The 11,171-nt window shown below is 38.1% G+C and overlaps 1 long non-coding RNA gene across 1 annotated transcript in view; it reads left to right on the forward strand.

Moving 5' to 3' along the window:
* The window catches only part of LOC143686726 (uncharacterized), a 36,668-nt gene extending 25,924 nt beyond the window's left edge, over positions 1 to 10,744 (forward strand). The window contains exon 3 of the long non-coding RNA XR_013177273.1: positions 10,654 to 10,744. This is a non-coding gene — a long non-coding RNA (uncharacterized LOC143686726). The remainder of the gene's footprint in view (positions 1 to 10,653) is intronic.
* The last annotated feature ends 427 nt before the right edge of the window (positions 10,745 to 11,171 follow it).

Genomic DNA, 11,171 nt, shown 5'->3' on the forward strand with positions numbered 1-11,171 from the left:
TCTTTTTTAACTGTTTTACATTTGAAGTCTAATTTCTTGGATATTAGTATAGCTACTCCTGCTCTTTTCTGGTTGTTATTTGCATGAAATATCTTTTCCCAACCTTTCACTTTCAAGCTATGTTTATCTTTGGGTCTAAGATGTGTTTCCTGTAGACAGCATATAGAAGGATCCTGTTTTTTAATCCATTCTGCCAGTCTATGTCTTTTGATTGGGAAATTCAGTCCGTTAACATTTAGTGTTATTACTGTTTGGGTAATACTTTCCTCTACCATTTTGTCTTTTGTATTATATATATCATATCTGATTTTCCTTCTTTCTACACTCTTCTCCATACCTCTCTCTTCTGTCTTTTCGTATCTGACTCTAGTGCTCCCTTTAGTATTTCTTGCAGAGCTGGTCTCTTGGTCACAAATTCTCTCAGTGACTTTTTGTCTGAGAATGTTTTAATTTCTCCCTCATTTTTGAAGGACAATTTTGCTGGATATAGAAGTCTTGGTTGGCAGTTTTTCTCTTTTAGTAACTTAAATATATCATCCCACTGTCTTCTAGCTTCCATGGTTTCTGCTGAGAAATCTACACATAGTCTTATTGGGTTTCCCTTGTATGTGACAGATTGTTTTTCTCTTGCTGCTTTCAAGATCTTCTCTTTCTCTTTGACCTCTGACATTCTAACTAGTAAGTGTCTTGGAGAACGCCTATTGGGTCTATTCTCTTTGGGGTGTGCTGCACTTCTTGGATCTGTAATTTTAGGTCTTTCATAAGAGCTGGGAAATTTTCAGTGATAATTTCTTCCATTAGTTTTTCTCCTCCTTTTCCATTATCTTCTCCTTCTGGGACACCCACAATACGTATATTTGTGCGCTTCATATTATCATTCAATTCCCTGAGCCCCTGCTCAAATTTTTCCATTCTTTTCCCTATAGTCCCCGTTTCTTTTTGAATTTCAGATGTTCCATCCTCCAGTTCACTAATTCTATCCTCTGTCTCTTTAAATCTACCATTGTAGGTTTCCTTTTTTTTTTTCATCTCTTCTACTGTGTTTTTCAATCCCATAAGTTCTGTGATTTGTTTTTTCAGACTTTCCATTTCTTCTTTTTGTTGATCCCATGCCTTCTTCATGTCCTCCCTCAATTTATTGATTTGGTTTTTGAAGAGGTTTTCCATTTCTGTTCGTATATTCAGAATTAGTTGTCTCAGCTCCTGTATCTCATTTGAGCTATTGGTTTGTTCCTTTGACTGGGCCATATCTTCAATTTTCCTGGTGTGATTTGTTATTTTTTGCTGGTGTCTGGGCATTTAATCAGATTTCCCTGAGTGTGGGACCCAGCAGGTTGAAAGACTTTCCTGTGAAGTCTCTGGGCTCTGTTTTTCTTATCCTGCCCAGTACGTGGTGCTTGTCTGTCTGTGGGTCCCACCAGCAAAAGATGTTGTGGCTCCTTTAACTTTGGAGGACTCTCACTGCTGGGTGTGTGGTGGAGACAGAGGAAAGGTTGTAGGTTGGTTTTAATGGCTTCAAATTGTGAAGTCCTGGGATCTGGATTCCTTAAGAGAGGGATTCCACCTGAGTTGATTTCACCCCTCCTGTGGGGAAGGTTCAGGTGGTAGAGAGCCCTAAAAGCAGCCTGTTTCTGCGTTTGGGGCAGTTGTAACCTATGTAATCCCAGCGCTGAGCCCAGAGGCAACGAAGCCTCCATAGAAACAGCTGCAGAAGGCTCTGTTTCGCCCCCTTTCCTCTTTTTCAGTTAGCCCAATCGGCGACTTCTCGCCTGAGATGAGGGCCTATTTTTAGTAGTCAGAAGTTGTTCCTTAATGCCACTATTGGTGTTAGGTTGGGCTCAGTCTCTACTACTATTGGAGACTGTTTCCTTTCCCTCCGGGAAGTCGCCTGTGGGGGAGGGTCGCCAGCCGCCACGGCTTGGGGAACCGCTGTTCCGATGCTCCCAGCCGGCCCGGGAAGCCGCGTGTGTGGAAGAGGCTGTGGTCGCCAGCCACCGCGGCTTGGGGGACCGCTGTTCCGAGGCTACCAGCCACCCCAGGAAGCCACGCGTTGGGGAGGGTCGCCGGCCGCTGCAGCTTCGGGAACTGCCGATCCAAAGTGCCCAGCCGGCCCGGGAAGCCACGTGTGGGAGGGCCGCCATGGCTTGGGGAACCGCCGATCCAAGGTTCCCAGCTGGCCCGGGAAGCCGCGTGTGTGGAAGGGGCTCCGGTCGCTGCGGCTTGGGGAACCCAATCCAAAGCTCCCAGCCGGCCTGGGAAGGAGGGAGGGAGGGGCTCCAGCTGCCAGCCGCCACGGCCCGGGGAAGCGCACGCCTCTCGGGGACCTCACCGCAGTGGAGTCTCTTAGCCGGTCCAGCCAGTCCAGAATGGGGTACGCTGTGTGTCTGGTCTCTATCGTGGCTCCGGGAGCTGTTCTGTACTGTTTCTAGTTCTTTAGTAGTTGCTCTGGAGGAGGAACTAAGACCCACGTGCCTTACTAAGCTGCCATCTTCTCTGGAAGTCCAGAATGGCTTTTTAAAAGGGTAATTTAATAAGTTTCTAATTTACAGTTCTAAGGCCAAGAAAATGTCCCAATTAAAACAAGTCTATAGATATATCTAATCAAAGGCACCCAGGTAAAGATGCCTTGGTTCAAGAAGGCTTATGAAGTTCAGGGTTTCTCTCTCAAGTGAGAAGGCACATGATGAACACAGTCAGGGTTCCTCTATCATCTGGAAAGGCACATAGCGAACACAGCGTCATCTGCTAGCTTCTTCTCCTGGCTTCATGTTTCATGAAGCTCCCCGGGAGGCATTTTCCTTCTTCATCTTCAAAGGTCACTGGCTGATAGACTCTGCTTCTCGTGGCTATGTCGTTCTGCTCTGCTCTCTGAATCTCTCATTCTCCAAAATGTTTCCTCTTCCATAGGACTCCAGAAATTTCTCAAGACCCACCCAAATGGGTGGAGACATGTCATCACCTAATCCAGCTTAACAACTACATTTGATTAAATCACATCTCCAGGGAGATGATCTAATTACAGATTCAAACATACAATATTGAATAGGGATTATTCTGCCATTACAAAATGGAATTTTGATTAAAACATGGCTTTTCTAGGATGCATACATCCCTTCAAATCAACACAGTATTATCTCGTGATTTAATTTGCCTTTCCCTGATAAATAATAATGTGTGATATCATTTTATATACTACTATACTACTTACCTATTTAGATAATCTTTATTGTGAAGTGCCTGTTAAGGCTTTTGGCCATTTTAAAAATTGGTTTGACATTTTATCACTAACTGTAGGAGTTATATATTCTGCATATTAGTTCTTTGTCAGATATATATAATGCAAAAATCATCTCCCAATCTATGTCTTGCCTTTTCACTTTCTTAATGATATTGTTTGGTAAATAAGAGTAGCTAAATTTAATTTTGTCCAATCTTCCTTTCATTTCTTTTATAATTAGTACTTAGGGGAAGAAATTTTTATCATCTCCAAGATAAAAAAGATACTCATATTTTTTTTCCTAGAAGCTTTATTGATTTACATTTCTCATTTAGGTCAAGGATTCATCTACAATTGATTTTTGCATATGGTGGAGGGTTAAGGGTTAATTTTTTTCTTCCTCCATACAGATATTCATTTACTCCAGCTCTGTTTATTGAAAAACAATCCTTTCCCCGTTGAACTGCATCAGTGCCTTTGTTACCAACCAGGTAGCTGAGTTATGTGGGGATTTATTTCTGAACTCTATTTTATATACATATATATATATAAATGGAGAGTTTTAATATTTTATATATATATATATCTCCTTACATCAGTACCATATCATCTTGATTACTATTGAAATACATATTTACTTTGGAATAAGCTTTCAATTAGGCAGTATAAATCCTCCAACTTTGTTTTCCTTTAGCAAAATGTTTTGTCTTTTTCAAATCATTTTATTCCACATGCATTTTACAATCAGCATCTTAATTTCTATAAAAAGTCTGTTTGGATTTTGATTGTGATGACATTGAATCTGTATACCAGTGTTTTAGTTTGTAAGCAGCCGGAATGCGATATACTGGAAACAGAAGGGCTTTTAAAAAGGGGAATTTATTAAGTTGCAAGTTTACAGTTCTAAGACTGTGAAAATGTCCAAATTAAAGCAAGGATATAAAAATGTCCAATCTAAGGCATCCAAGGACAGATATTTAAGTTCAAGAAGGCTGATCACGCTTAGGGTTTCTCTCTCAGTTGGGAGGGCACATGGCAAAGTCTGTAGCTTTCTGTCCTCATTTCATAAGGCTTCCCCAGGACTCTGTCAGTTCTGGTGGCTCTCATGGCTCTAAAGCTTTTTTCAAAATGGTTCCCTCTTAAAGGGGTCCAGTAAGCAATCCCACCTTGAATGGGTGGAGACACATCTCCATGGAAACCATCTAATCAAAAGTTACCACCTACAACTGGGTGGGTCACATCTCCATGGAAAACTTTAAAAAAGATACCACCCAGTAATTTTGAATGAAATTAAAGGATGTGACTTTTCTGGGGTACACAACAGATTCAAACCAGCACAACCAATTTGGGAATAATTGACATCTTAACAAAACTGAGTCTTCCAACCCATGAAAATTTATTTAGGTTTTTGAAAAATATCTCTCACTAATGTTTTGTAATTTTTTTCATTGCAGAGTTGATGTGCATACTTTGCTTATCTACATCTATTTCTATGCTTTTGTAAATGGTGTTATTTTTATTTCATTGTCCAATTGTTGCTACTATATGGAAACATATTGTTCTTATATTTTATATATTCTTTGGGTTTTCTACATACACAATTATCTCATTAACAAATAAAGACAATATTACTTCTTCAGTTCTAATCTTTGTTTCTTTCATTTCTTTTTCTTGCCTTATTGTGTGAGTTTGGTATTATTTATCCAAGCTTCTAGTAGAATTCACTAGTGAAGCCATATGATTTTGAAATGTCCTTTGTTGGAAGAATTACTTCTGAAATTGATTTTTCAACATAAATTAAAATAATTGCAATTTTTTCCTTATTGCTCTTTGTTCTACATTTGAAATGTGGTTTACAAGGAATTTGTTCATTTCATCTTAGTTGTCAAATTTATTGGCACTAAATGTTCATGATATGCTCTTATCTTTTTAATTTCAACATTTAATGCTCCCATTTTCATTTCTGACATTATCATTTGCATTTCCTCTCTTTTTCCTTGATCAATTCTACTAGGGATTTATCAATTTTCTTCATCTTTTCACATTTGGCAATCCCATTTGGCTTTTGTTGGGTTTTCTCTATTGCTCATTTGTTTTCTTTTATTGGTTTCTACTCATATTCTTGTTTGTTTTCTTGCTTACTTACTTGGATTGAGTTTCTTTTCTTTTATAGTTTCTTGGAATAGAAATTTAGACTGCCTGATTTTAAATCTTTCTTCTTTTTAGTTGTATGGATTTAAAGGTATAAATCTTTCTTTAACCACTACTTTAGATGTATCTCTGATTTTATGTTTTATTTTATTTCCAGTTAATATTATAATATTTTCTAATTTCCACTGTTTTTTCTTCTTTGACCCATGGGTTTTTTAGAAGGTTTTGAATAATGTCCAAACATTGGTGATTTCTAATTATCTTTCTATTATTGATTTCTAGTAGGCAAAGTACCTACACTGTATGATTTCAAACTTCATTTGTTGAGAACAGCTATGTTATATTTTGGTAAATATTCCAATGCAAACCATGTGTAATCTGCAGTTGTTGAATGTAGTTCCTACAAACAAAAACTAGGTCAGATGGGTAAGTGTATTTTTCAAGTCTTCTATAAATTTATGGATTTGTGTGTGTACAAGTGTATGTGTGTGCCTGTTCTTTTAGTTACTGAGAGAAGGATGCTACAAACTCAGGCCATGACCATAGATTAAGGATTATTTTATCATCTTTCAATCATTGTTAGATGTCCCTTTTTATCTTTTGGCCTAAAGAAAGTCTACTTTAATCTTAGTTTTGATAGTTAGGTTCTGTTGTCAACTTAGCCAAGTGATGGTGCCCAGTTGTTTGGTCAAGCAAGTATTCTCCTATCTTTTGCTGTGTGGACATTTCATGGACTTCAATCATGAGCATGTTGATTGCATACATGGCTAATTACATCTGCAGTCAGCTAAGGGGAGTGTCTTCTACAATGAGTGATGCTTAATCTAATCACATGAAGGCTTAAGGAGAATTCAGAAGAAACAATCTCTCTTTCCACTTCAGCCAGCCAGCCTCTCCTGGGAGTTCGTTGAGGACCTTCATTGGGGCTGCCAGCTTGTGGCCTGCCTTACAGACTTTGGACTCTTTTGTTCCCACAGTTGCGTGAGACACTTTTATAAATCTCATATTTACAGATATATCCTGTTAGTTATGTTTCTCTAGAGAACCCTGACTAATACATTAGTATAATCAAACTAATTTTCTTTTGGTTGGTATTTTCATGGTATTTCTCTTTCTAACATTTTCTATCTATCTGTATCTTTATATTTAAAGGACGTTTGCTGTAACTAGTATATAGATGGATCTTTCTTTAAAAATCTGATCATAATGAGGCATAATTTACATATGATAATTCTAATCCAATAAGTATATAGTTCTATGAATTTGGGGAAATACATGCTCTTTAACCATCACCACAATCAAGATAAAAGAACATTTCAATCCCTACAAAGAAATTCCTACATGCTCTTTTGTGATAAATTCAATTGCACCACCACAAGGACCTGGCAAAAAGTATCTGTTTCCTAACCCTGTAGTTTGGCATCTCCAAAATGCTCTTGGTTAGTAGCATTGCATTGCATCTAGCCATTCACCACTTGATGGGTTGTCTCCAGATTTTTGCTATTATGATTAAAACCACCATAAACATTAAACTACAGAGTTTTTATGGGTGTTGTTTACATTTTTTCTTTTCTTTTTTTTTTAACTTTATTGATCTTTTCAAAGAATCAGCTTTTGATTTTATTGATTTTTTTCTCTTGTTTTTGTTTTCCACTTCATTAATTCCTGCCTGAATATATATTATTTTCTTCCTTCTGTTTGCTTTGGATTTAATTTCCTCTTGTTTCTTAAGGTCAAAAATTAGGTTACTGATATTAGACTTTTCCTTGTCTAATATAAACATGTAATGCTATAAGTTTCTCTCTAAGCACTGCTTTAGCAGCATCTCACAGATTTTAATATGGTTTTTCATTTTCATTTAGTTAAAAATATATTTTAATTTTTCTTGATAATCTCTTTTACTAATAGGTTATTTGCAATTGTGTTGATTAATTTCCAGACATTTGGAGAATTCCCAGATCCATCTTTCTGTTACTGATTTCTAGTTTAATTCTGTTATGGTCTGATAACACACTTTGTATCATTTCTATTCGTTTAAATTTGTTAAGATTTGCTTCATTGTCCAGAATATGGTTTGGGTTTATGAATGCTCCATGTTTACTTGAAGGGAATGTTAAATTGTCTATTATTTGCTGAAGTGTTCCATAGACATCAGTTAGGTTAACTTGGCTGATAATGCTCTTCAGATCACTGATATCAGTATTGATTTTCTGCCTACTTGTTCTATCAATTCCTGATAAAGGAATGTTGAAATTTCCGACTTCTTCATTTTGAAATATAGTTTCATTGGATAGAGCATTTTTGGTTGACAGATTTTTTGTTGTTGTTGTATTCCCCCTTTCCTCACTTTAAAGTTATCTCTCCATTGCCTTTTGCTTTCATAATTTCTGACTAATTGGTTCTGCTGCGATTCTTATTTCTGTTCCACTGTTTGTAACAAGCCTTGTTTCTCTGACTGCCTTCAAGAGTTTTTTCTTTGGTTTTTGGTATTCTGCAGTTTGAATATGATGTGCGTAGTTGTGGTGTGTGAGCATTGTTTTGTTTCTGGTGTTTCCGTTTCTTGGATCATTGGTGGTATTTTCAGTGATTTTGACAAATTATCATTCTCTCTTCAAATTATTATTATCATTTATCTTTCTCTTTTCTTCTTCTGGTGTTCTAATTTTACATATATTAGACCATTTGATAATATTGCACAGCTCTGAATGCTCCAATCCTCCACCCCCCAACTCTCTTTTTCTCTTTGTGTTTTAATTTGGATTATTTCTATAGACTATTTTCAATTCCACAGATTCTTCTCTTGGCTGCTTTGAATCTACTGATGAGACTTTGAGGCAATCATCATCTCTGTTACTGTGGTTTTCATCTGTAGTACTTCCATTTGATTCCTATAATTTGTAGCTTGTTGCCAATATTACCTATCTGTTCATGAAAGTTGGCCATCTTTTTCATTAGTGCCTTTAAAATTTAATAATAGTTATTTTAAACTCCCTGTCTGATAATTCTAACATCTGGGTTATTTCTGTGTCTGGTTTCATTTATTGCCATCTCTCATGAGAGTGGGTTGTTTTTATGTCCGATAATTTTTTACTAATTGGTGGACAGCACCTGTAAGACAGTAGAGACTTAGATAAACACTATTTATATCTGGAATTGGGAATGCCTCTTGTGCTAGATGGAAAGTGGGTATGTGTGTGTGCACATGCATATGTATGCAGTTTTGGGGAGCTGGTTTTGAATTTTTATCATTGTTGTTATTGCTATGATTATCCTCAGTATACAACAGGCATCAAATTCCTCCTCAATTTCTTTGTGTTTCAAGTGAGGAGGTTGCCAAAGAGTTTATCTCAAAGTTCCTGTTCCACTCTGAGCTGTAGGCTTTCCCTCTAAGTCTGGGATTCAGAGAGGTTTGTCTTTCCTGCTCCTCCCTCTCCAGAAGCAATAGACAGTTGTTATTTGTTACTAGGTATTTGCTAGCCTGGTTGCAGGGAGGGGTCTGTTCACTACTGATCTGGCATAAGCCTCAGTCTTATGCAGGCAGTGTCTCTAGGAGTAGAGCCTCATCATTAATTCTATGCTTTCCCCACTGGTAGAGGTATAGTTTTCTGTTTCTTTCTCCCAGCTGCAATGGGTTTTTCCTGTGCCCTGGTGGGAGCTTCGTGCTTATCCAAAGCAGCTCTTTCTCCTCTGCCCCAGGCATGCATAATGAGGAAGCTTTTCTCTATTCTCTGTCCTACCCTTGTGTTTTTTTTTTCATAAGCACCTGGAGAAAAGCCTGCGAATGTATGCATATTCTCTTCGTGTCTGCACCTCCCAGGTTTCTTTATCCTCATACTAGCCCATACACAGTCTTTAATGTTTTATTAAAAATTGTAGCTGAATTCTTCTTACCAATTTGTATTTGTATGATACCTGGCCTCTCCATTAGGTAAGCAAATGCTCATGCCCTGTCTTGCTTTGGAATCACCTATCTTTCCTTATATTTCAACCTAGTTGGTTGCCCTGTGATCTCCACTTTCTGATGGACCCAAGAAAAGCTATGATTTTGTAGATTATCCGACTTTTTCTTGTTGGAAGTTTGGAAATGATACTTTTCCTGACTTTCCACATTCTTAACAAAAGCCAGAAGTCCCAATGCACAGCTTTTGATCTAGCAAATACATTTTTTTTTCAACACACATTAGAAAGGAGAATAGCATGCATTTCTTATTCAGATGTGATGGTCAACTATGCACACGGTCTTACCCCTAGGTTATTAATTCTTCTGTTCTCTGTTGCAATATAGATAAAGGGAACTGAGCCAGCTGGATATTCCACAAAATGTCATATTGGTCCATTATATTGATGACATTATGTTAATTGGGCCTTTTGAACAAGAAACCACAAGCAATCTAAATGCCTTGGTATGATTACACATACCTTCAATGTATTGGATGGGAAATAAGTCCCATGAAGATTCAAAAACCTTCCAGATTTCTGAAGTTTGATGAGTCCTGTGGTCTAGGGCATGAGCAGACATTCCCTCCCAAGCATAGGTCAACTTATTTATTGCACCTTGCATCTCCTAATACTAACAAAGAAGTATAATGCTTTATGGCCATCTCTGAGTTCGGGAAGCAGCATATACCCTTCCTACCATTTTATAGGCTGTTATGGAGAGCTACTATGTTCTAGAGGGGAGCAGAGCAGGAAAGATCTTTGTAGTGGATCTAGACTGCAATACAAGCAATATTTCCTCTTGGACCATAAATCCAGCAGATTTCAAGGTAATAGAGACCTTCGGGTGAGAAGGATGCTGTGTGGAGCCTCTAACAAGTTGACCTCTAGCAGAAGTCATAGCATAGTCCTCTACAGTGCAGAAGCAAACAGCTCTTGGCATGCTACAGTGCCTCAGTGGAAATGAGTTTCTAACCATGGGACATGAAGAATCAATGTGGCCAGAACTGCTCATTATGATGACCTGGGTACTGTTAAAGCCCCAAGTCCATCAGTAGCTATCCATTCTGCAGTGGAAGTAGTACATCTGGGATCGATGTAAAATAGGTCTAGAGATTATAAGAAAGCTGCAAGAACAGGTAGCACAGATCCACAGTTATACTGATGCCACTCCCTTGGCTCATACCTGTGACTTCTTAGGGGTTTCTGTAAAATCAACTGATGGAGGAGGAAAAAGGCCATTTTTGTTTCATGGATGGGGAAATTCTGAATGTTGGTGCAAGTTTAAAGTGGACTATTGTTGTACTAGAGCCAACTCATGTTTTTGTTTTTTTTTTTCTGAATGACAGCAGTGAGTGGAAATTCTCCTATGGGCAGAGCTTTGAGAGGGCATCACTTTGTGTGGAGAAGTAGTTCAAGGTAAGGTTATTGTCAGACTCAGGGGCATGATGAATGACTTGGCTGGTTGATAAGGAGTCCAGAAGCGGGAAGATTGAAAAATCAGGGACAATGAGGTCTATGGAAGAGGCATGAGATGGACCTATGGGAGTGGGCACAGGATGGGAGGATCTTATCTATCTACTGCAAAAGAGGCACTAAATCAGCAAGTGGACATGATGATTGGTCAGCCAGCTTGTCTTCAGCCACCCAAGTGATAGAGATACAAGCTAGTCATGGGTCTAGCAATATTAGTGCCATCTCACCAAGGCCAATTTAACTACTGATACTGCTGAATGTCTGGCTGGAAACAGAGACATAAGGAAAGAAAGAGCAATAGTTCATTGTGACCCAGATCAGTGTGTATTTCCAATATGATTTTGTCTTTCCTGTTCTCTATGCCTCAGCCAGAGGGTTCATTGATCTATTG

This window comes from Tamandua tetradactyla, chromosome 1, assembly GCF_023851605.1.
Source record: "Tamandua tetradactyla isolate mTamTet1 chromosome 1, mTamTet1.pri, whole genome shotgun sequence".
Taxonomy (NCBI): Eukaryota; Metazoa; Chordata; class Mammalia; order Pilosa; family Myrmecophagidae; genus Tamandua; species Tamandua tetradactyla.